The sequence below is a fragment of the Misgurnus anguillicaudatus genome, chromosome 23, assembly GCF_027580225.2.
Source record: "Misgurnus anguillicaudatus chromosome 23, ASM2758022v2, whole genome shotgun sequence".
In the NCBI taxonomy this organism is placed as follows: domain Eukaryota; kingdom Metazoa; phylum Chordata; class Actinopteri; order Cypriniformes; family Cobitidae; genus Misgurnus; species Misgurnus anguillicaudatus.
In genome coordinates this window covers 6633256-6661096 of record NC_073359.2, presented here as the reverse complement: position 1 = coordinate 6661096, position 27841 = coordinate 6633256, and the positions used below count along the sequence as shown (strand labels likewise).

Sequence of the window (27841 nt, the reverse complement as noted above, 5' to 3'; positions counted from 1 at the left end):
GCAGAAGTAAAGCGCATTAAAAACTGATTACCTGTAACGCGTTTGGGAAGTTACGCCCAATCTGGGACTTTCATTCAAGCCCGCCGCACTTTGAGCCCGGAGAGCACGAGCGCTTTCCACTACAGTCGCGTGTAGTTGCGTTTAACGCCGCGTGAGGTCAGCAGCGCTGCGCAGATGCCAAAAGCATAGAGATTGACGTCACGGGCAGAGCGCAATGGCTTGTGGTAAAAGCCTGATGGTATACAGATCTGCGTCAGATCACTATGTGGCAGGAAGTCACATCTGACTGTGGATTGCTGTGTTTGAAAAATTGATTTTTCATTCAAAGACATTTTCAGATTCTTTATTATTATTATTATTATTATTATTATTATTATTATAAATACTGCACATATGTACAATCGCACAAATCATGACAGCAATTTGAGTTGCATTTTGTTTAATGATATCACAATAATCAACATTCAAAAAAAATTGTATTAAAAGGCTGTATGTTGTGTGAAGAGTTTTGATTTTCGAAAGGGAGCATGTGGATGATCACTTCCGATTTGAATTCGTCCCATCTGCAGCAGATTCAACGTGGTTGGCTACCCATAAACCATTGCTGCCACCTAGAGGCCATTAACTGTATTACATTATAGTAGAGTATAAATGCTGGTCCATAAACAGGCTTAGAAATACTGTAGCAACTGATCCTGTGTGATTTTATAAAATATATTTTTTAGCTTTAAATATCAGTTTCTCTATTAGAATATTATTCATAATACTTTGGTACTTGGTGGTTTCATATTGTGATAATTTTATACAGTTCACTTTAATGGTTAATCTTGCAGCAGCAAATTGATCTTACACTGCAAAAGATGATTTTCAAGAAAAACATTTCTTAGTATTTTTGTCTTGTTTTCAGTAAAAATATCTAAATTAAGATGCTTTTTCTTGATGAGCAAAACGACCCAAGAAAATTATAATAAAAGTCTAGTTTTAAGACCAAAAATATCAAATTTGCCAAGCAAGCAAAAACAAGCAAAAAAGTATCTGCCAATGGGGTAAGCAAAAAAATCTAGAACATTTTTCTTAAACACTAAATTCAAGAACAATTCGAGAAAAATTAGCTTACCCCATTGGCAGATTTTTTTTGCTTGTTTTATGCAGAAAATCACTTAAATTTGATATTTTAGACTTATTTTCTTAAGTCGTTTTGCTCATCAAGAAAAAACATCTTGATTTAAGAATTTTTAGATATTTTAACTGAAAACAAGACAAAAATACTAAGAATTTTTTTCCTTGAAAATAATTGTTGCTGTGTCGTTACTTTTTGGGAAGTAACTTAATAGTAACTTTCCCAGACACTAAGATGACAAATGCCATCATGGATACCGCTATGTTAGGGGAAGTTTGATAACCAATTTGTAGTTAACATATACATTAGTAAACAGTACACATTTTACACAGTAATGCTAGCTTAGTGTAGTTTTGAATATGCTATAGCTTAGATTTGAATCTACTTATTTATTTTCAATATGGAAAATATATTTTTAAGAATATTTAAAAATATTAAAAATGGCCAAAAATATATATGCTGAAATATATTTTGGAATGTTTACAAACATATTTTTCACCGATATGGGTTTTTTGTTGTTGCTTTTTTGTATATTTTGAAATAAACTAAATACATTTAAAAGCATAAAAATATATATCTATTTCAATTCAAGGAAATATATTCACATCGCATTGGAAGAAAAACTTTGTTTATGTTAGGAACCTGTAAACATAACACTTTTAAAAGGGTTAAAATTAAATATAATTTCAAATTCAAAAATATACTTTATAAAATTAACTTGTGTTTAGCATATTTGTAAAATATATTTTGGCAAAGGATACATTTTTTTGCCATATGGGATGTAAATTTATAAATGTATTTGCTTGCCCTTGAATACATTTTGAAATATATATATATGTTTATATATGACGGTTTAAACTAAATATATTTCCAAATTCAGAAATATATTCAGTTGAGCATTACTTTCTAAAAAATGTATTTAGCATATATTTTAAAATATATTTCTAGCCATGCTGTTATCGGAAATAAACTATTTTTTCTAAAATATTGTTATAGATTTTTTGTGGAAGTTTACCGGAAGTTAGATTTGTTTCACAAAACACAATTTTTTTGTGGCCAAATAATATTTGAAAAATTATAATGACAAATAATAAACAATCATTACATTATGTAGGATAGTATCTTTTGTATATAGTGTCATAGCGTGCGATAACCCCTAGATGGCGCAGCTGCTTTTTTATTTGTCTTGCTAGATCGTTTAGGCCTAAATGTCCGTATACAACAAAACGGCTATTGAGACACTTTCAGCCTGCAGACAGCCCATCAGGCACGTCTCTCTTTCTATACATACAACCATGTTTTTTATATTTTTATGCACAACCTGCTAAGCGTCTGATTTTCGTGTGTCACTGCAATTATAGACTGCATGCGTTGATTGACAGCTCCCTTTCGTGACGTATTACTTCCAACAGAGCTCTGTTGTATGACTCACGGTATGTATTCAATATTCAGACGTCAGCAATAACTGCTCGTGCATCAGCGAGCATTTCAGCAGTGCACGTGTTTTATGAGTCACATATAGACTGACCTGAGTGACCTATCAAACCTGTGCGTTTTGAACCTAGCTGTACTTAAAGATCACTTGAAATCAGAATTGATGTTTTTTTGCTTTTGATATAAATATATGTTGGCGGATATCGGTTTCATTGGAAGCACGTCTGGATCCGAACCTTACTTCCGGTTTCGTTTTTTTAATGCTCTGACTAGTTGCTAAACTGATCTCTTGAACAAATGCCTCGTCGAAAATAACAAATGTTTTGGTTTCCTATGTAATCTATGTGTTGTTTTTGTGCTTGTTATATAAATTAACTACGTTTAAAGAACTTTGTTGTTATTTATTCTTAGCGGAGTTTACCGGAAGCTACGTGCAGCCGCTTGTTTATGTTGTTACTGCTGAAACGGTCTGAAGATAAATTGGTCATAGGTTCCAACCCAGGGAACACATATTTGCAATGCACTGTAGGTCGCTTAAAAGTGTCTGCCAAATGCATAAATATAATATATGGAGATTAATAGTGCAGGTGTTATTATGCTTAAATGAATAATTCACCGAAAAATGAAAATTTGGTCATTTGCATACCCTTTTGTGAGTTCATTCAAAGGTGACATACCATCAGATACACATCAGATTTCTTCTCAACGTCACTGTTGACATGCAGTGACTGACGGGTGCCGTCATCTGATCATCCATGCCAAAAATCCTTTTTTCTCTTCGCCTTCAAAGAGCTTATCTGGCATCAAGTAGACACCCGTTTTCTCAGTCCAGACGAAAGAATCAACACCACTGATCCCAGCTTGCAAGGCCTTCACTGACTCACCCAGTGGTGAGAAGATGCAGCTATTTGTGATGATCAGATGTAAAGCTTAGATCACTGACACACTAGATGAAGCTGTGACGGAGAGTTTGACGGATAAAATACGCAAGATATTTTGATGTCCGTTTCAAACAAAGTCGGAATGTAAAAATTGAATTTGTTGGACTCCTGGGTTGATGCCTGGGTTATTTTTGACCCATGTTGGGAAAATATTGGACGTAACACACCGCTGGGTTAAAATGGACCCAATGCTGGTTGGCTTTACCATACTGTTGCATAACAACAACCCAACATTGGGTCATTTTTAACCCAGCATGTATTCTGTCCAATATTTACCAAACATGGTTCAAAAATAACCCAGCCATTTTTACAGTTTACTGTACTTGGTTGCCATACAATTTTGAGTTAATTTTCATTCAACTTAAAAGTATTAGTTGACCCAAAAATTGTTGTGTCAACTAATATTTTTTTTAAGTTGAATTAATAAACCCTTATGTGTTGTTGGAGACGTTTCCATCCACTATTTTAGTCCTAATTTGGCCCCAACTTTCTCTGTTTCAGCAAATGGAATGATGTTTGGTGACAAATCTTATTTTGAAAATTTTCAATAAATAAACTGCTGTAAAATGTATCAGATCAAATTATTATTATTATTATATATTTGTTTTGTCAAACCTATTAAATGTTTACAAAAATGCCATGATTTTAACTCTTTAATTGCCAAGTTCATAAGTGATGTCAATGATTTGGGGGGAAACACACACACACACACACACACACACAAAATGACAGATTTTCATTATAAAAAGTGACTGTGCAATCAAAAAATGTCATTATAATGTAAGTCAATGGGGTAAAAACAGCCACGAACAGTAAATGAGGGAGAAAAAATTTAATCTGGTGCTGCACAAAACTAAAAATGCATCAAAGCCAATATTTTTACTTATCTTTGTCATGCTGTAAAAAAATATTTGCTGCCTTATATTTTTTTGTTGAATCAACTGAGATTTACAAGTCACTTCAAGCTACTATCACTAAAAAAAATGATTCATTCAATCATTCAATTTACTCAATTTTTTTAAGGTAAGTGGTTGCAATCAATTTATTTAAGCTGCATTTAAACAAAAGGTTTTTGTTTTATTTTATTTTACTAATTGTTTGGTTTAAATGTAGCTTAAATAAATTGTTTGATACCACTTACCTTAAAAAAATTGAGTAAATTTAATGAAACATTTTTTTCAGTGATTTATCTTGACTAGAGATGAGTTGTTATAACTACAAATGAGTTGTTATAACTTATAAAATGTTGACTTTTTCAACTATATTTTATAAGTTGTAACAACTCATCTGCAACTCCAGGAATTCAAGAAAGTACAAGAAGTCCTGGAGTGCAAGAAAATCAGTCATTTATATTGGAAATCAGTCATTTTGTGTTTTTTTTCCAATATCAGTGACACCATTTATGAACTTGGCAATCAAAGAGTTAAATTCCTCGAATTTTTGTAAACATTACGTAGTTTTGACCAGTACTGAGGTTGATTAATGGATTTATTTAAAAAAATATATTTTTTATTTTACCCAAACTAAAAGAAAAAAATATATTTTATTTATAAAGAAAATGTAGCTAATTTGTCGGTCTGTTTTCATGACAATTAATCACCCCATATTTTTTTAGATTTTGAAATAATAAAAAAGTATTACTGCAATGCAATTTTAAGTTTTATTCAGAATTACCTCATATTTCATATTTATTGCAGTAATGGGGAGTTGCTTAAAGACGAACCTTCCCAGGGGTGTATACAAAAAACAAATCAAAGATTACAAATAGACTACACAAGATAGATCTAACAAATTAAATAAAAAAACATAAATACAAACAAAAATAAATATATAAATAAATTATAATAATATTTTGAAAGTAAAATAATACAAAGACCTAGATCCCAGATTTTTTTGTTGTTGTTTGTACTCTCCTTAATAATATATAAATATCTAAATCTTTAAGTAAAAGAGGTTTCCGACTGCTGAATTTACAGCAATAAAGCTTAAAGACTCATGCATGCAGCTTTGTTCAATGCATTGACGTAATTTCCACTGAAACAGGAAGTTAAAGCAGGACATTGAGTGGCTCCTCCCCCTTATACAATAGCCAATAGTGTTTAGTTTAGCTGACAGTCTGGAGGAACTAAAGTGATGTCATAAAAATGATTAAATTCTGACAAAATTCTCATTGATCATATCAGACGATGCGCTAAAAACCATCTAGAATTTGTATGATGTCATCTTACACTTCAGCTTCTCACAAATATCCTGTCCAATCAAATGCTTTCTAGACACTGAAGACACTTGTTAATACCTTTACTAGTTCTTATATGGTGAATAACACATAGTGCACTGTGTAGTAGGGAATAATATGTTTTCCATTGGGGTGAATGAAGCACGAACAAAACCTTACTGTTTACAAAATGCATAAATTTTCTTTATGCAAAATATAATGGTTTTCTTTTGATTTTTATTAAAGCATTCTTGACAGCCACGTGCAATTCACCTGTCAACCTTAGTAGTACGCTAATACTACCTTCAAAGCTAATGAAATAAAATAAATATGATTCTTTTGAAACACAAATGGATATTTGTACAGAGACTGTACACTGCTTGACAAATGGTTAACAGCATCTCTGTGTATGTGTATGTGTGCTTGTGAGTAATAATGAAGTAAACCGGTCACTTCCTGTTTGCTATGTGAAAGGACAGATGGGTGACAATGACAAATCGTTGTCTACTGATGCAAACAAAAACACATTCAGTTCAAACATCAGCGTTCTTGTATCTCCACCATCAGTCTGCAGCAGTGTCGGGCGTTTTAGGTTCAAACTGTTTCTTCACACATTAGCAAGATGTTCCTGACGAACTGGAAAAACAACGAGAAAGTGTTTCATCTTGTGTGTTTTTCTGTAGGTGAATGTGCTGACTGCTCTCTCGGCCCGTGACGTCAAACGACACCTCTCATGATGTGTCAGGTTGGTGTGTGTTGGATGCTAGAAAGCTGTGACTACATATCCTGTGAGTACTCTTCTGCGCATCAACACGATTGTGAATATGACGTGTTTATGAAAAGTAACCTAAACACCAAGATAATAAGATGCTTACTTTAAAAAAATCTTGATTTAGGTGGCCAGTGAGGTATTTAAAGGAATATTCCATTTTCTTAAAAGAAAAATCCAGATAATTTACTCACCACCATGTCATCCAAAATGTCTTTATTTGTTCAGTCGAGAAGAAATTATGTTTTTTGGGGAAAACATTCCAGTATTTTTCTCATTTTAATGGACTTTAATAGAGCCCAACATTTAAAACTTAACTCAACACTTAACAGTTTTTTTCAACGGAGTTTCAAAGGACTATAAACAATCCCAAACGAGGCATTAGGGTCTTATCTAGCGAAACGATTGTCAATTTTGACAAGAAAAATAAAAAATATGCTCTTTTAAACCACAACTTTTCGTCTAGGTCCGGTCCAGCGCGACCTAACGTAAATGCGTAATGACGTGGGGAGGTCACGTGTTACATATATAAAACGCACATTTGCGGACCATTTTAAACAATAAACTGACACATAGACATTAATTAGTATCAGTTGACATACAACAACGTAGGAATGGTCCTCTTTCAACACACTTGTAAACACTGGGGCGGAGTTTTGCGTTCGTCTTCTGTGACCTCTTGACGTCATGGCGTATTGCGTGGGGTCACCTGGCGCATCACGACCGGATCTGGACGAGAAGTTGTGCTTTAGAAGTGTATGTTTGTTGTTTTTCGTGTCAAAAGTGACGGTCGTTTCGCTAGATAAGACCCTTATGCCTCGTTTGGGATCATTTATAGACCTTTGAAACTCTGTTGAAAAAAACTGTTATGTGTTGAGTTAAGTATTAAATGTTGGGCTCTATTAAAGTCCATTAAAATGAGAAAAATCCTGCAATGTTTTCCTCAAAAAACATAATTTCTTCTCGACTGAACAAAGAAAGACATCAACATTTTGGATGACATGGTGGTGATTAAATTATCTGGATTTTCTTTTAAGAAAATGGAATATTCCTTTAAGTCTTATTGTTGTATACTGTACAGTTTATTTCTCAGGTTTATTATTGTTTGAGTCCCCATGAAGTCCCCAAGTTTTAAAGTCCGCATGAAATCAACATTGAATTAATTTAGGCTTTTTTAGTATGAATATAAATCAGTGTGCTTCAAAATTCAGATACAAGCATGCAAAACTTACGGTTTCTCACTTTGACCAATGGGGATCAACTATTTTTATGACATCATTCTGCACTTAAGCCCCTCATCAGATTCCACGCTGTCTGGTAAACTAAAAGGGGGGAAAACCAGTCAATATATCTCGGCTTAAAAGATTACTCCGCTTTCATAAAAAAAATTCTTATAATTACTCACCCCCATATCATCCAAGATGTTTATGGTTTTTTTTGTTCAGTTGAGAAGAAATTACGTTTTTTTTTTTTTGATGGAAACATTTCAGGATTTTTCTCCATATAGTGGACTTTAGTGGACCTCAACAGTTTACAATTTCAATGCAGCTTGAAAGGACTCGAAATGATCTCAACCGAGGCATAAGGGTCTAATCTAACGAAACAATCGTCACCCCCCCCAAACTTAGTATTTTTGTCTTGTTTTCAGTAAAAATATCTAAAAATTAAATTAAGATGCTTTTTCTTGATCAGCAAAACGACCCAATAAAATAAGTCTAGTTTTTAGACAAAAAATATCAAATTTAAGTGATTTTGTGCATAAAACAAGCAAAAAAAATCTGCCAATGGGTAAGCCAAAAAATCTTGAAAATTTTTCTTAAACACTAAATTCGAGAAAAAATCAAGAAAAATGTGCTTACCCCATTATGCACAAAATCACTTAAATTTGATATAAGTGTGTTAGTGTACGTTTCACATGACCTTTCCACGTGATGAAGCATTACGTAAGGTCGCGCTGGCGCGTCACACTTGTAAACACTGAAGCGTTAGTTTCGCATACGGACATGATTACGTAATACATACACTGCAAAAAAGTATTTTCAAGAATACATTTTCTTAGTATTTTTGTCTTGTTTTCGGTAAAAATATCTAAAACTTCTTAAATTAAGATGTATTTTCTTTATGAGCAAAATGACCTAGGAAATATTTTTTTGTCATAAAACTAGACTTATTTTCCTAAGTCATTTTGCTCATCAAGAAGATACATCTTAATTTTAGATTTTTTTGATATTTTTACTGAAAACAAGACAAAAATACTAAGAAAGTCATTTTTTGCAGTGTAACTTTGAATAAATTCATATGTGACCTTTCGATGTGATTACGCATTACTTAAGGTTGTGCAAACGCATCACACAGCTAGTGCAAGATGAGAAGTTGTGGTTTAAAAGTGCATATTTTTTAATTTTCTTGTCGAAAATGATGATCATTACGAAAGATAAGACTCTTATGGTGCGTTTACACCAACCGTGTTTCAGTCGGCAAAATCACGTTTACCGCGCCTAGTTTGCCGCTTGAACAGTTTGAATGGATTTGCGCGTGTAGAGTGGAGTAGGCGGGCGGAAAAAGCTAAATCCGCTTCTTGTGGGAGGGTCAAGTGCTATGCGAGTGTCTGTTTGCAAGATGACTGATGTTGATTGTGCATTTATCGGGAGAGTTACCGGTTTGTATTTGGTAACCTTACTATAAGGGGAAAATAAACGGTGCGTGACTCAAAAGTGAAATGTGTATTACAACTTACCAGGTTGCCCGATGTCCTCACTGACACTCTTCCAAGCGAGGTCCTTTTTACTCCTGTCTCTATAGAAATAAGAACTTGTGTCGTATAGCTCCGGGTGACTGCTCACGGACAATATCATGCGTTCCTTCATGTTAAATGAGTGACTCCGGGCGGGGCTGCCTCCACAGCAGCAAGCAGGCTCCTGATTGGTGAACGGGCGCGAGATTCCGCCAAAGTTAAAATTTTTCAACTCGACCGTCAGGCGTCAATTCGCGTAAAAAACAAAATGCACAAAAAGCACCATTCGTGCGTACCGCGCACAACGCTCAATTCGCGCCTTTCGCGCGAGCTAGACGCGCGAATGAGGTGGAAACGCGTCTTCCGCGCCGCACCAAGCGCCTCATCCGCGCCGCGGGACCTCTAGACGCGCGTCAATGCGTCTTCACATTGACTTAACATTGAAATCACTCGCTTCACGCCTCTACCGCTGTTGGTGTAAACGCAGCATTATGCCTCTGTTGGGATCATTTAGAGCCCTTTGAAGCTCTGTTGAAACTGTAAACTGTTGATGTCCACTAAAGTCCACTATATGGAGAAAAATCCTGTAATGTTTTCCTTAAAAAATATTTTTTTTATTTCTTCGCAACTGAACAAAGACATACACTGCAAAAACGACTTTCAAGAAAAATTTTTCTTAGTATTTGCCTTGTTTTTGGTAAAAATATCTAAAAATTCTTAAATTAAGATGCATTTTCTTGATGAGCAAAACGACCCAAGAAAATAAGTCTTTTAAGTAAGTTAAAATAAGTTTTTAGACCAAAAACATAAAACTTAAGTGATTTTGTGCATAAAACAGTGATACACGTTTGGATCCGAACTTTACTTCCGGTTTTGTTTTTTTAATGGTCTGACTAGTTGCTAAACTGATCTCTTGAACAAATGCCTCGTCGAAAATAACAAATGTTTTGGTTTCCTAGGTAATCTATGTGTTGTTTTTTTGCTTGTTATATAAATAAACTACGTTAAAGTACTTTGTGGTTATTTATTATTAGCGGAGTTTACCGGAAGTTACGTGCGGACCGCGACAGCCGCTTGTTTATGTTGTTACTGCTGAAACGGTCTATAAACTAGACTTATTTTTCTAGGTCATTTTGCTCATCAAGAAAATACATCTTAATTAAAGATTTTTTTATATTTTTACTGTAAACAAAACAAAAACACTAAGTAAGAAAGTCATTTTTTGCAGTGTGAGTAAATTATCTGGATTTTGGTTTTATAAAAGCAGACTATTCCTTTAATATAAACAAATGGAAATGCATATCAACTTCCTGGCAACAACCCACAAGCACTCTAATTTTTTTTTATTTTTTTTTTACCAGCCAGTTTTGGCTGTAATATCCACAGAATACCAGAGAAACATGGTGATGTGGAGCACTGTGAATGATGTGTTGAGTAAATGTGATTCACGTCACGATGGTACAACAGGATATAGACTCATCGAGCTCATCTCTCACAACAAGCTGTGCCACGACGCTGTCCACACGCACACATGCGCTCTCACATCTGAAATGCTTTAGGGATTTACATTACACACACACTTTAACACACCTGCACTGATTCCAAGCATTTCTGGAAGTGTGGGTCAGATACATGCTTGTGATTGGATAATAAAATACAAACATAGGCATTAAAGATTATTTTTATTGGAATAGCATGCACTGATGGGTATGCATGAAGGTACAAAAGTTGTCACTGGGCCAAAAAGTACACTTTTGTACCTAAAAGGTGCATATTGGTACCTCAAAGGTAATGGTATAGGACCTTTTAAAAAGTACCGTCCCAGTGACAACTTATTTTTCGGAGAGTGTGGATGTCTCCTAAGCAATGGCTTACACGGCAAAAAATTACTTTCTTACTTAGTGTTTTTGTCATGTTTTTAGTAAAAATATCTGGGAACTCTTAAATTAAGATGTATTTTCTTGAGGAGCAAAATAACCTACACTGCAAAAAATTCTTAGTATTTTTGTCTTGTTTTCAATAAAAATATCTAAAAATTCTTACATTAAGATGCTTTTTCTTGGTGAGCAAAACAATCCGAGAAAATAAATCTAGTTTTTAGACCAAAAATATCAAATTTAAGTGATTCCGTGCACAAAACAAGCAAAAAAATCTGCCAAAGGGGCAAGCAAAAAAAAAAAATCTTAAACACTAAATTCAAGAAAAATTAGCTTACCCCATTGGCAGATTTTTTTTGCTTGTTTTACGCACAAAATCACTTAAATTTGATATTTTTGGTCTAAAAACTAGACTTATTTTCTTGGGTCATTTTGCTTATCAAGAAAAAGCATCTTAATTTTAGAATTTTAGATATTTTTACTGAAAACAAGACAAAAACACTAAGATTTTTTTTCTGGAAAATATTTTTTGCAGTGTAGGAAAATAAGTCTAGTTTTTAAACAAAAAATATAAATTTTAAGTAAATTAGTGCTTAAAAAAAGCAAAAAAATCTGCCAATGGAATAAAAAAAACATGAATTAAGTGTTTATGAAAAAAGTTAACTTATTTCAAGAACATATTTCTTATTTCACTGGCAGATATATATATATATATATATATATATATATATATATAAATATATATATATATATATATATATATATATATTGTCTAAAAACTAGACTTATTTTCTTGGGTCATTTTGCTCATCAAGAAAATACATCTTAATTTAAGAATTTTTTTTATATTTTTACTGAAAACAAGACAAAAACACTAAGTAAGAAAGTCATTTTTTGGAGTGTAGCAATTGGCACATGTGTTCAGACGCACCGAGATGTGATCCTAATACGGGTAAGGTGAATTTTTGTCAGTTTCGCATCGTTTCCTAATTGCGCTTCCTCCTCTTTTACGCATCATTTCCTGTCGTCATGCTGTCCCTGTCCATTGTCCCCCAAAAAGTCAAGTTCCCAAACATTCAAAAGGAACTGCATTTATGCTGTTAAAAAACAACAGGAGTCACTTCACAAGTGTGTGTGTGTGTTTGTCCATTCACACTTACGTTATTGATGTTACAGCTTTCTACTTATCCAGCATTAAAAACACACACATTGTAAAGAAACGTCAAAGCTATAAGAGCATCATTTTAACCACAGGCCCATCCAACAGTTATTCGTGTTTCAGAGCGAGTGGATGTGTGTTCATCTTCAAAAAAATGATGACGCACGGCCCACAGTGCTGTCTCACCTCTTAGTGAGAGGTTGCCATGTGGGACGGCTAGCGATTGAAACGCGCTAAATGCTGACGCGCTTCGAATTCAGATCGACGGCCTGCTTAAAGAGGACATAAAGGGGTCCCCAGTGCTTCTATCAACTTAGAAAACGTGAAAAATATCAACTCAATGACTTAGTTTTGGTAAACCATTCTCTGCAAGCATGTGAAAAAATAGCTCATTGAAATTTGTCTCCCCTTGTGATGTCAGAAGGGGATAATGCCGCCCCTTAATCACGGCACTGCCATTTAGTGCAGAGATCAGCTCATTTGCATTTTAAAGGACACACCCAAAAACGGCAGATTTTTGCTCACACCTAAAAAGTGTTAATTTTAACGTGCTATAATAAATTATCTATGTGCTATTTTGAGCTAAAACTTCACATACGTACTCTGGAGACACCAAAGATTTATTTTACTTTTAAAAAAATCTTGTGAAATGTTCCCTTTGAAGCTCGACTTAAAACAGTCGACTCACTTGCTCAAAGACAAAACAACTAGACAGCCGCACCAGAAATTATTCACGATGTACCGCACATACATACACACACACACGCATGAACCCTTTTCTCAAGAAGATTGCAGTGAAATGGAAGTGGAAATTGAGGTTTGTTGATGAGAGCGAGACAGAAAATGGATTTGACGACAGCAATAAAGTACAAGCTTAAATGAAACACGCACGCACAAGCCCTGATTTCAAACATAGGGAGCTTCAATGCTGTCCACTGGCTGCTGTTTCCTGTGCTTTAGCAATAATAATAATAATAATAGTAATAATAATAGCTTAATGGGTAGAGCATTGCTTTAGCATCACAAAGGTCATGGTTTCGATCCCAGGAAACAGACATGTACCTAGAATGCATTGTAAACCACTTTGATAAAAGCATCTGTCAGATGTACGGGTACCACGTACTGCACCTAATGGAAAAGCTCCCAAAAGTAAGCTGACCCGACCCAAACTAAACCAAACGGTGGGGTACTATGCAATGGAAAAGCGCCATATGTTAATAGTGGCTGTCTTAAAGTGGGCAAGATCAAGGTGTAATAACTCCCAAACCCATCACCCATACCCACACCCTGACACCCCCCAAGTTTCACCTTAACTCATTTGCATTGTGTGTCCTTTAGGTTGGAACACATATGATGGAGTACCTCCAGCAGGCTGAAGCATCAGGACTTTACCCTTATTTCCTGTCACTAGAAAATGGACACATGAGTCCCAGGCATTCGTCATCCTTGGAGGAGAAACTTTGGACAAGGCACTTTGATTGGGGTAGTAGAAGCACTACATTCTTGCAAGTAAATGACAAGAGGTTTTTTGAATAGACTGGGTTTCAGGTACAAGAGTTATCATTTTAGGTTTTTTTTACAGACTTAAAGGTGCTCTAAGCGAATCTGTGTGACGTTACTTTTTGTTGATGTTTGAACTGTTTTCAAACAAACGGAGAGTAGCTAACTCCTTCCCTCCCTTCCGTGCTTTCATGAACGCGCCCAACCCTCACCCCCAAATGCTTCTTGTCGTTAATTGGCTGGAACACTTTGTTATCCTTTCTGGTAGTAGGTTTGGCCACTTTATTTTTATTGCAGTTTGTGGAGCCTAGGCTGTCTAAAGAGATCACGTTTTTTACAGTTTGATCAGCGGACAGGCAGCCAGCAGATAGTGAGGAGATGTTTGCTGTATGTAACAAAAAATGTTTTATGGTCTAAAACGCGTGAATTAGAGCACCTTTAAGGAAGAGAATTACTTGATGAATATTAATGACATGTTTATGAAATGTTACACTGGCAAAATGCTGTATTTCATAGTTTTTTTTTGTGTGTATTCATAATGTAGACTAAAACAATACTGCTTTGTAACAAACAGTTGTTCTTAAAGGTATTTAATGAATTTCATTATTTTTTTAAAAATGTTAAAACGTATAGAGGTGGTTTCACAGACAAGGATAAGACTAGTCCTAGACTAAAGTAAATGTAAGAGCTGTCCAAACTGAAAACTACTTGCACTGACATATCTTAAAATACATCAGTGCCCTTTGTTTTCCCTCAAAATGCACACAAGTAATGTTTTTATTAAGATATGTTTGTTCAAACTTGTTATATTTCCAAATTAATAACTAAGGACTAGTCCTGGCTTAAGCCAATCCCTGTCCGTGAAACCACCCCTTACACTTTTGCAATTAGAGACAAGTGAAGAAGTTGTTTAAAATTTTTAAAATTGTTTAAAAATGGAATTTTATTTATTGTATTTATAGTTTTGTATGATCTCCTGAATTTTTGATTGAGCTATTGTGTACAAAGTGTACGTTACACACATTGTATTTGTTACATTACACAAAGTGTAATATGCTAAAAAATATTAATGAAAAATAAAGTTAATACAATGTTGACCTGTTTGTTTATCTTGTGGTTTTTAATTTTAAATGATAATTATAAAAGGAATAAAAATAACCCTATATACATTTTTAACCCATTTATGAAGTCAAATTAACCCATCATTTTAGTAAAAAATAACCCAAGTTTTGGGTAGAAAAAACAACCCATTGGCTGGGTTAAAATTATTAACCCAACTTCTTGGGTTAATTTAACCCCATATGGGTTCTGTCCTATATTTACCCAGCAGTTAGGTTAAAAACAACCCAATTTGGGTTGTTTTTAACCCATTGTTTTTTAGTGTGTATAATTTACTTTTTTCACCATCCAATCAAATCCCGATTAATAAAGTCAAGTCCCACCTTACTTTGTGAAGCTCCACCCTAGTTTATTTTTCTGCTTAATATTCAATCCTTTTGAACATTGTTGTTGTGAAATTTCTTTTGGTTGATCTTTTTGTGTTTCTGGTAAAACATTGAGTTAGCAACGCATGGTCATGGGTTTAATCACACAGGCTGGATTAAATTTAAATTGCAAAAAATGATTTTTACTCTCGTTTTTAGTAAAAATATCTAAAAATTCTTAAAGATGCTTTTTCTTGATGAGCAAAACGACCCATGAAAATAAGTCTAGTTTTTAGACCAAAAATATCAAATTTAAGTGATTTTGTGCATAAAACAAGCAAAAAAGTCTGCCAATGGGGTAAGCAAAAAAATCTTGAACATTTTTCTTAAACACTAAATTCAAGAAACATTTGCTTACCCCATTGGCAGATTTTTTGCTTGTTTTATGCACAAAATCACTTAAATGTAATATTTTTTGTCTAAAAAGTAGACTTATTTTCTTGGGTCATTTTGCTCATCAAGAAAAATACTAAGTAAGAAAATAATTTTTTTTACAGTGTAATGTATCTGCACTGCAAAAAATAATTTTCAAGAAAAGAAATTCTTAGTATTTTTGTCTTGTTTTCAGTAAAAATATGAAGAGTTTCGTTGCAAAACGAGATAAATCCATTTTTTAACATTTTTGTCAAAACATGTTTATTATTATGTTATCATGTTATTATTTTGTTTTATGGTGCTACTTAGCTGTATTTTTTAAGTTATGAAGGTTTAAATCTAAACAAACCAACTGCAGTTGCATTGATATTAATTGGAATGCACAACCAAAAAAACAGATTTCTGAACAATTAAAAAAAACGGTGGTTATCTCGTTTTGCAACGAAACTCTTCATATCTAAAAATTCTTAAATTAAGATGATTTTTCTTGATGAGCAAAATGACCCAAGAAAATAATTCTAGTTTTAAGACCAAAAATATGAAAATTAAGTGATTTTTTTGCATAAAACGAGCAAAAAAATCTGCCAATGGGGTAAGCTAATTTTTTTAAATTTTTCTTGAATTTAGAAACATTTTCAAGATTTTTTGCTTACCCCAATTGCTTGTTTTATGCACATAGTCACTTAAATGTGATATTTTTGGTCTTTAAACTAGACTTATTTTCTTGGGTCGTTTTGCTAATCAAGAAAAGCATCTTAATTTAAGAATTTTTAGATATTTTTACTGAAAACAAGACAAAAATACTAAGAAAATTTCTTGAAAATAATTTTTTGCAGTGTAGCTTGAATGCATCTGCCAAATGAATAAATCAAAAAAAATCTTTAAACTTGCGTAATGCACATAATGCTTACTTGCGTAGTCTGTCGTTGTCTGCTGTGGGCAATTAAAGAGCCAAATGAAAGTAGATTATTACGTGTGGGGAGTGGAGGTGAGCTTTGTGTTTGCGTGTGCATGCGTACGTGTGTTTGGTGGGTAGCGGGGCGATGGGCAGGATACTGCTGCATAAACAGTGGGCTCCAGAGCCGAGCCGTCTCTCTCGCGCTTCCTTCCACGGCTGGGGGGCGTTGGTGGAGGACGCAGGGCGTGAGAGGGCCCCGAGCTGTTGGATTCGCTATGATCATCCCAAACAGCGTCACATACTCATTATCAGTAATGGTAGGCTTACGTTGACGTTCTGTAGGTACCTGAGCCATATAATGGAACCAAAGTATTATCAAGTCTTTAAGTTGGAGTTTTCAGATACTGATAGAGTGTACATTGTACACTGCAAAAAATTATTTTCAAGAAAAAAAATTCTTAGTATTTTTGTCTTGTTTTCAGTAAAAAATATCAAAAAATTCTTAAATTAAGATGCTTTTCTTGATGAGCAAGACGACCCAAGAAAATAAGACCAAAAATATCAAATTTAAGTGATTTTGTGCATAAAACAAGGCAAAAGTCTGTCAATGGGGTAAGCAAAAAAATCTTGAACATTTTTCTTAAACACTAAATTTGCTTACACCATTGGCAGATTTGTTATTTTTGGTCTAAAAACTAGACTCGGGTCGTTTTGCTCATCAAGAAAAAGCATCTTAATTTAAGATTTTTTAGATATTTGTACTGAAAACAAGACAAAAATACTAAGAATTTTTTTTCTTGAAAATCATTTTTTGCAGTGCAGATACCTTCCACTGTAAAAAAAAATACTTTCTTACTTAGTATTTTTGTCTTGTTTTCAGTACAAATATCTAAAAAATCTTAAATCAAGATGTATTTTCTACATTTTCTTTATTAATGTATTTTCTTAATGTTTTAAATTATTGTATTTTTTAAATTAAAAAAATAAGTCTAGTTTTTAAACAAAAATGTCAAATTAAAAAAATTGTGCTTTACAAGCAAAAAATCTGCCATTGGGGTAATACTTTTTCTTAAATTTTAGTTTAAGATAAAGGTAAACCTATTTCAAGATTTTTTTCTGTGATTGGTCGAGCCTGGTAGAGTAAAAAAATTAAATGGCGGGCATGAAAGTGGCTGGAGAACAAATTTAGTGTAAATAAGGTTTTATTTTTCACTTTTAACACCTTTTTGATTGGATTTCTAGCAAGAAATTAGAACTGTGTTTTTTCAATATGGGATTAGTTTTCACATTGGAGCTGTCTGTTTAGGAGGCGTGCACACCAAAGCTTTTATGCCGGAGGCCGGCGTATGTTTTTAATTGTTTCCAATGGAAGCGCTGTGTTTTTCATAAAAACGTTTCCGTGCTGAAAGCCGAGAGTTGTAAAAAAATATTCCACTTTAAGAGCAAGCTTCTGAAAGGTTAACGTGGCTTGTTTTTCCACCAAAGTTAAAATCTTTAAACTTGCGCGTTTGCCACGGCAACGCTCAATTCACGCAAACTAGACACGCAAATGAGGCGGAATCGCGTCTACCGCGTCGCGCTTAATGCCTCATTCGCACTGCGAGTCCTCCACACGCTCGTCATCGCGTCTTCACATTGACTTAACATTGAAATCACTTGCGCTTCACACTAGGGATGCACCGATAGGATTTTTTGGGCCAATACCGATTCCGATTTAAACAGACAACTTCTGGCCGATACCGATGCCGATACCGATATTAAACACTTGTATACAATACTATACAGTTGGTCTATTAGCTAGTTTATTTCTGCATCAAATTATTTTTACTGAACATGGATTGGATCTAATTAACGTTCAACTGACCAACATAATAAGAGAGGCACAAATTAAGCTAAAACAAATATAATAAGACACCATGACAACCTTCAAAGGTGGTTTTTGCTATTCAGCATTTATTTTATTAACATCATTAACTCATTTTTTATATATAATGGATTTCTTTATGCAGTTAATTAATAAACAATCGGTATCGGCCTTTCTCGTGCTATTGCCGATATGCCGATGGTTTCAAATTCATAAAAAATCGGCCGATAAATATCGGTGCCCGATACATCGGTGCATCACTACTTCACACCTCTACCGTGGCTGGTGTGAACGCAGCATCACAGCAACCAAAACTTTTAGCTGTAGAAAGTTGGAGGTCCGCCAAAAAAACTGTCAGTCGGCGTCCGCCTGCCGTTTTCAGGCGCATTTCTCATGCAGAAGTCTAATTACAAATCGTTCTCGCGTTACTTTGACGTCATCTCCTTGTCGGTTCTTGCAATGTCGCATGAAGTCGAACACACCTATTGCCTCATGACGCAATGAAGCAAAAAGTCACCTGCCTGATTTTTCTGACCCAACCCAGCTTAAGCAATTTCAACTCTTTTTAAAGTTATAGTAACTCATCACTAGTTAAGATTTAAAACAGTGGAGTTCATTTTAAATGACTTGCATTTGATTATACTTAAACATGTATGGCAGCAAAAACATTTTTTTATGGTATCCACCTTATTTTCGAACACGGAAGTAAGAGATGCGACACATTTTCCTTTTTTGTGCGAGACGTCCGTTTCAATTAAGGCGGTCAGACGGTCAGCAGCATCTTTCTCATTCAACACATTGTAAGTTATTTGAACAAACCATTTTAAACTATTACATTTATTCAGTATTGCTTTCATTTTATGAAAATATTATTACATCGCTTATTAAGCACTAGATGGAGCTTATCAAATTTTTTTGTTTATTTAAAAATTATTTGCTTTTTCATTTAAACATAACAAAAGTCGTATATATTCTGTACTGTAATCGCATTTTTGTAATAATACAGCATTTTTTACCAGCATAATATTAGTTGTTTTTAAACAATTATTGTATATATTGTTTACTGGCAGTTTCTATGAAAGGTTTAACCGGAGGGATGTTTGGATACAGATCATGGGTGCACGTGCGCCACATACACATTCAGCTCTTGTGTGTGGATTATATAGATTTACTGCATTTGTACCATGTATTGTATTATGGCAACCCCAAACTGTACAAATTATGCCGGCTTTCCTGGATTTCATAATAAACATTAAAAAGCCAGTCAAAACGGCACACTCGTGTCCCTCGCAATACGACTACCATTAGCTTTAGTGGCTTACAGAAAAGGAGCTCAAAGATGGCGGCGCACACATTTACGTCAAATAAAGTGGATAGCAATCACCCGAGAGCTTAGCAAATACATAGCAATGTGTGAACAAACATCCAGAACACATAACTGCATTTTGTACAGGCTAAAAAAATCGAATTTTCTTTGTAGCTGTAATTTGTCACTTATGCCTCTCTATCGCCATCTCTGTTTAAAACATAAAATTGCAAGTATATTTATGTGGATCGTCGGAAATGACATCGAACTCACATTTGCTGCAAGTTGTGAAGCCGTATCGTTGTGAATCATAGTAAGGTTTCAAATACAGATTTTTTATGTACTTGCGCAATAACTGTTGAATTTTTTTAACAAAAAAAGTTACGAGTAGCATTCAATATAAAAATGTAGTTAAAGTAGTTCAAAACAGCGAAACACTGTGAAACTTTCACTGATTTCAAACTTTCTTTTTTCAAAGGCACGCTTCTTTTGAAATGACGACCACAAGTATGAAGTTTAATTTGTAGAAACATGTGCTTGCATGTCACAGCCTTTTCAAAGGAACTGACAACCACATGAGTAAAACACACACACACAGCGTATGAGAGAGAGAGAGAGAGAGAGAGAGAGAGAGATTTATGTAGTTCATTAGTAATGACCTACTCACAGACACACCTTTACCCCACCCTACACACCCACCCACGTGGAATGGGGTTTTAATACGCATCGCTAGTTTCAGTCTCACTACGAAACCTTCACCGCCGAATGGAAAATGTGGGCGGACCCGTTTATAATCACACAACATATTTTTCATAAGGTACCCACGAAGCGACCTAACAGAATATCACACAAGGTCGAAAAGATCTTCTTGGTTGCGTCCTCGAGGTATTGGAGAGCGGCTAACGTTGTTTACATGCCCTGAGGATGTGCATTGTTTTCTGATGCCTGGTCTTCATTGCCAGTCTTGATCTGCTGAGAGCAGTTCCCATTTCCTGTTCAACAGGAAGAGACGGCCCACATCCCTCTTTGTCAGTCAGAGAGACAGGAAGAGGAAACGGCCCACGGGAAACGACACCCCCGCTTGCTCCGAATCATCCCTGATGTACGCTAAATGTACTCACAGTCTGTCCTTTGCTTGTGGCTTTAGAGTAAAATATAGCATGTGAACATAAAACTGTGGTGTTGGTAATGTTAGGTTTGTTTTTTTGAGTAAAAGAAAGTGGGTCGACCAAAGTCATTTGACTAAACATCAGTGATACAAGACACAAAAAACAGTTTAGTCTAATTAATATTTAGCAATGACAATGGTTTTAATATGATATATGGTATTTTGATACACTATTAAAAATAAAGGTGCTTCACAATGCCATAGAAGAAACCTTTAAAATAAATAAAAATAAAATATATAGTAGTAATGAAACATAGTCTTAGTAAAATAAAATGAATATTAATACATATTGATACAAATAATTAGTATTTGAATGCTTTCAAAAATTTAGTTTAGTTTAGTTTAAAATGGTTTGTTCAAATGTGTTGAATGAGAAAGATGCTGCTTCTTTATTATGTAAATCTTTGCAAATAAAAAAAAATACTGCAAAGATAAATGTTGAAAAACATAAAGTATTTATAAAAAATAAGAATTGCTATTCTCAGTCAGTACACTGTAAAAGGTAAATTTGGATTAACTTTTACTTCAATTGGTAACCTAACAACGCTTACAATTTAAAAAATGTGCAACGTTTATTTTGTCACTTTAAGTGAAAAATTGTAATACATTTTAAAAAAATTATTTTAGGTGTCGAAAATCGAAGTAATTTTTTTAAGTTGATCCAACTTTTACTTTTTACAGTGTACTGTTTATGTGTTTCAACATTTATCTTTGCAGTATTTTAAATTTTTTCCCTTAACCTTCACTAACGGACATTCGATTCGAATCACACTTTTTTTTCACGATTTATAATGAATATATTCGGATGTCACGTTTATTGTGCAACGTCTGAGGAACAAATACGCCCCCTTGTGGAATTTCAGCCGTTTCATAAGAGACTACGAAATAAAATTTGGTTGGATTGATCACAGAAATATATTAATATTTACTATGAAATATAACCCATAACATTAGTACCGAGCCCCTAAGGTGACATTGGAGTAAAAAAAATCAAAAGTTTAGTTTCGTGTGCTCACGTAAAACTTTTATGTGCAGAATTTTTTGTAAAAGTTTCGTTTCGCGTGCTCACGTGAAACTTTCGCGTGCGCACGTGAAACTATCACGTGCGCACTTGAAACTATCACGTGCGCACGTAAAACTATCAAGTTTAGTGAAAAAACTATGCAAAAGTTTCATGTTCAATAGTGATCCAAATGTTACTTTTTAAGGTGTACTGAGAATAGCAATTCTTATTTTTTAATAAATACTTTGTTTTTCAACATTTATCTTTGCAGTATTTTTAAAAGTCTACTTTTAAAACGTTCACGCGTTACTTTTACGTCATCCCCCTATCGGCAACACATCAAGCTTCACGCGGTCAGACAGTCAGCAGCATCTTTCTCATTCAACACATTGTAAGTTATTTGAACAAACCATTTTAAACTATTAAATTTATTCAGTATTGTTTTCATTTTATAAAAAATATTATTACATCGCTTATTAAGCACTAGATGTAGCTTATCAAATTTTTTGTTTATTTAAAAATTATTTGCTTTTTCATTTAAAACATAACAAAGGTACGTGCAAACACATTAAGGACTATTATAAACATTAACTAAAAAAATAAATGTTTTTCAACATTTATCTTTGCAGTAATTTTTTATTTGCAAAGATAGTTACTATATTTGTCAGAGTAAGATCTATCAGTTTCATTTTATCTTTGAAAACAATTAGGAAAGAAATATCATTTTAATTATTGAAGAGCCAACACAGACTTCAAAGTAAAATCATTTGAAAAGTTTGTTGACCGGACATTTGGTTTCTGTAATGTTCCTGTACTTTCTATATTGTCGAAAAATGGGAAGTAACACAGGTGCAAAGTCACCACAATCTGACCAGAAAGAAACTGACTGTAATTGACATCTGTGAGTGACAATCACCCACCAACCCTCATCCACCCACACATATTTCAAAGAGCTCAGCACCCTGGAGCCATTTTTGGACTGAACGGGTGTTTGCGGCTTAGCTCTGATATGCACATCCTCATTTTCGTCCTGAAAGCGAGAAGGGAACTGCAGGTAGTTATGTGCAAGGACAAACACTGCGGCTTTTCACTGAAACTTCTCACACCGATTGCCAAAAACTGATCATCGGATCTGTCGACATTTAAAAATAAGGAAGTGTTTGAAAATGGCAGGGATGCACCGATTTCCCTTATTGAAGTCTTATCAAATCTTTGTAAAATTTCCAATAGTTACTGTAATTATGTTAACACAGGCCTATATGCTACCTACAATGTATAAAAATTATTGTCGCACGTTTAATCAACTTAAATTTACAATTTATTTAAACTTTCTGGACTAGTGAGGAGTTAAATTAGCTTAAGTTATTTCAACTTTATTTTTATAATTGTTTTACAGTATATGTAGTTTAAATTCCTATTTATGTAAAGTGAGGTTTGCAAAATGTTTATGTTTTAGCAAAAATATGAATTAAAATTAAATCAAACCCTGTTACATCAATAATCAACAATTTCACAAACTGAGACCCAATTTTTAACCAAAATTTAATAATGATGATTTTAAAGGAAAACACCACCATTTTTCAATATTTTACTATGTTCTTACCTCAACTTAGATGAATTAATACATACATATTTTTTTCAATGCTTGCATTTAATTTTTGTACAGCTCGTCGTGAATGTGTTAGCATTTAGCCTAGCCCCATTCATTTTTTAGGATCCAAACAGGGAGGAATTTAGAAGCCACCAAACACTTCCAAGTTTTCCCTATTTAAAGACTGTTACATGAGTAGTTACACGAGTAAGTATGGTGGCACAAAATAAAATGATTTTTAAGCAGATAAAAAATGGGAACTATATTTTATGGCGGAAGAGCACTTAGTTTGCAGCACTTCGACCTTGGGCGCAGTAACATCATATAATATGAAAACTTATACATCACATGTAGATGTTAAACAGTTGTTATATTAATTTTAACTTTTGTGTCATTTATTTCAATTTCTGATAAGAAATTTTGGGGTTTTGGTATTTCTGTGGTTTACACACGTTTGTAAGTGTCTTCAATAATCAAAATCAATAATCGAAATTATACAAAAAATTTAGGGCTGTCAAAAGATTAATCGCGATTAATCGCATCCAACATAAAAGTTTGTGTTTACATAGCATATGTGTGTGTACTGTGTATAAATATTATGCATATATAAATACACACATTCATGTATATATTTAAGGAATATTTGCATTTAAATACTGTATATACATTTCTATAATTTATATTATATATAAATATAAATATTTTATATATAAATATAAAAAAAATCTTAAATATATAAATGATTGGGTGTGTTTTTATATATAAATAATAATTATACACAGTACACACACATATGTTATGTAAACACAAACTTTTATTTTGGATGCGATTAATCGCGATTAATCTTTTGACAGCCCTAAAAAAATTATACATTTTTATATCAAATTTGACATTGTAACATGTGTAAAGTAACATACAAGTAAATATCTGTAAGAATGTGAATATGACAGGCCTTGAACATCCGGTTACATTGTTTTTAAACTAAAACGCACTTACTCATACAGCTGATGTGACTCAGGGTTGATATTTACTTTGAACTGGTTGACTCATACTAATCATTTTACATACTTTTAATAAGATCACCATCCGCCCTCCCAGTCGTTGGGCTTGTCTGCGTTCAGACTGTGGATCAGCACAATAATGTATTTACAGTACAGCAATGTATGTCACACGCTGTACAAAACCAAAACAATTATATAATAATAATGCAAAACTAAAATGTCATTCCTTCCAATTACGGTAGGTTCAGCCATAATTTTATATAATTTACACAATGTATAATAAATAAAATGGCTTTAATCAATGAAAACGCTTTGAACTAACAAAAATTAAATGTGTAAACTTAATGGCTGATCTCTGCACTAAATGACATTGAGTACGTTTACATGCACAGAATAAGCGGATAACTATAAAAAATCTGCTTATTATAAAAAACTGTTTTCATGCGTTTACATGCAAATCAATAAACCGGCTATGCAGACAACTGCATTTACATGGGACTTGGAAATTTGTCAGGTTTCTCGCAGGTAGTGACGTCATCGCCTTAGTCGATTTAAAACCCGACGGCATATCTGTCTTAAACTATATTGTTTTATCTCTTTTCGTGTCTCCAGAACTTGTAAAAATAACATCAGTTTTTATTTTCGCAGTTTCTCTGCCAACTGCTTTAGTATAGCGGAGACTTTTATGCGTCACTTTCCACTTACTTCCGCATCTGACGTTTATCTTTCAAACGCGGAGACATGCGCACATGCACAAAACCGTGAGAAAGCCGGTTAAGGTGTTTATATGCCACCCGAAATCGGGGTAATGAGCAAAAAACGACCTGTGTCGATCTGTTTTTGCTTACGCCATTTATGGGCTTTCCCCGATTAAAGAAAACCGTTTTGCGCGTTTACATGACCCCACATGTTATCAGTTAATTAGGCATAATCGGCGTAAGACTGTGCATGTAAACGCACTCAGTGCCATGATTGGATAGTGCAGATTAAGAGGCGGTCTTATCCCCTTCTGACATCACAAGGGGAGCAAAATTTCAATGACCTATTTTTTACATGCTTGCAGAGATAGTTTTCCAAAACTAAGTTACTGGGTGGATCTTTTTCACATTTTCTAAGTTGATAGAAGCACTGGGGACCCAATTTTAGTATTTAAACATGGATAAAGTCATATTTGTATGTCCTCTTTAAATATCCTAATATAACTAAGGCCTAGTCCTGGATTAATCTAAACCCTGACCGGGAAAAATGAAGTGTGTAGTGTGTTAATCTACCATTTTGAACTATAAGGCTTAAAAGAATAGTTCATCCAAACATGAAAATTATGTGACTGTAGTAGCTCAAGAATCGATGAGATTCAAAATTATTATAATACAATAATATTTGAATTTACCACACTGGGCAGTATTTTTCCTCGGATAGACGACGTATTAATGGACTTTCTGACTTGTTGAACCCCAGATAAGAAGATAACATGACAACTGTTTAATATTAAATTATTTGTTTGTGTATATCTGATGAAAGAAAGTCATATGTGTACATGACATTAGGGTGAACAAATTATGACAGAATTTTCATATTTGGGTGAACTTTTCCTTTATTTTTGCCTTATATTTATCAAATATGCTATTTGTACACTTTTAAAAAATGCTCATTGGTTTAAAATTTTGAGTTAATTTACCTTAAAAATATTAGTTTACACAACAAATTTTTTTGAGTCAACAAATATTTTTAAGTTGAATGAACTCAAATTTTAAGGCAACAAGGTAATTTTTTAAAGTTAAACCGTCAAATCTTTTTAAAGTGTAAAACATTTAAAACAAATAAAATAATATTTATAAGAATAGTCCTATTAATTGGTATATATGAGTGATGCACGGGTTGATCCAAAATGAGCGGGTCCCTGCGGTCACCCACGATTACAAGTCATCCAAAAATATTTTTAATGCTATTCGGATTGCGGTCGGTCGGGTCGTTTGAAATAAAGGTGCCAATTAGCTATTTTAAAGGTGCAGTGTGTACAATTTAGAGGTATCTAGTGATGAGGTTGCGAATTGCAACCAACGGCTCAGTCCACTGCTCACCCATCACTTTTGAAACGCATAGAGAAGCTATGATAGCCACCACTGGAAAAATGTCATAATCGGAGACAACTTAGTAGAAACATGGCGGAACAAAATGGCGACTTCCATGTAAGGGGACCCTCAGTGTATGTAGATAAAAACATCTCATTCTAAAGTAATAAAAACATAACGGTTCATTATAAAAAGGTCTGTATACACCCCTAAAAATATAGTTTTGTATATTATTTTGCATTTCTGTCAAGAGATCCTTTTAAAAATCTACACACTGCACCTTTAAACAATTACTACTTTTAAAAAATGCGGGCCTGGAAGCAGGTCGGGTGCAGTATTTGTTTTTGGGTTTTTTTGCGGTCCGAGCTGTGGACGGGTTAGTTGAAAACGTCGATCGGGTGCGGGTTGTTTATACATTGACCCGCGCACCACTGGTCATGATGATATATACATTATATACATATTTGAAAAATAGTTACAGTGATTCAATATTTTTTCTCCAGCAATTTGCATGTCAACATATTAATAGCTGGCCTGTCACACCCTAATGAAAGGTTTTCTCAGTGACACACATTCGTGCATTTACAGTTTGTCACAGTCACCAAACTTGTCGTGAAGAATGTGATCTGCACACATAAGCGCACACACACATGTGTCCACCCCCAAACACATTAGCCGATGAGTCACTGCGTCACACACAGAGATCCTGAATCTCTTCATCTCCAGGCTTTTAATTGGCTCACGAGGAGCTGTAAGTATAGCTATGTTGTGAGATGTGAGGAAAGAGTGTGTAAAGTCCTCTGTCTGGTCTAATGAAGGCACTGGGTTACAATATTTATAGAGTTTGCCTCAGCGGAGAGGAGAAAACCTCCAGCTAGTCGATGTGTCACCCGTTGCGTTCCTCCACAACATCCCCCCAATCCCTTCTTTATTTATTCATTCCTCATTCTTTCCCCAGTGATCCAAGATCAAGGATATTGAATGAGTCATTCCCTTCATATGGTTCACCAATATATCTTATATATGGAGGTGGGAGGCCTCCTGAGACTGGTCCACATCATGTTTTCTAAAAAATATACTCAGACTTGTTATCACTGTCATCACTGATGTGTTTCTCTGAATTAAAAGGCCAATGTTATGCTAAATCCACTTTTATAAAGATAATGGAAAATGTGCTAAATCCACTTTTATTAAGATAACGGGTGCTTTTATCTGCGATACCGATTATAGGCCGATATATATCTGGGTATCCAAGTTTGGATAAGTTTTCTTTTGATTGCCAGGATATAATCTACTGATAATCAGATGTTTTTAAACAATCAATTTTTCC

General features: G+C 34.1%; 1 protein-coding gene and 1 long non-coding RNA gene across 2 annotated transcripts in view; one reads left to right on the top strand and one right to left on the bottom strand.

Moving 5' to 3' along the window:
• Positions 1-141, bottom strand: part of add3a (adducin 3 (gamma) a) — a 123256-nt gene extending 123115 nt beyond the window's left edge. The window contains exon 1 of the mRNA XM_055216845.2: positions 32-141. The gene's annotated coding sequence lies outside the window, so the exon portion shown is untranslated. The remainder of the gene's footprint in view (positions 1-31) is intronic.
• Positions 142-2317: 2176 nt separating this feature from the next.
• Positions 2318-11029, top strand: LOC141359434 (uncharacterized). The gene is made up of 3 exons (XR_012365870.1): positions 2318-2553; positions 6394-6498; positions 10575-11029. It is a non-coding gene; the product is annotated as an uncharacterized lncRNA (long non-coding RNA).
• Positions 11030-27841: the final 16812 nt, after the last annotated feature.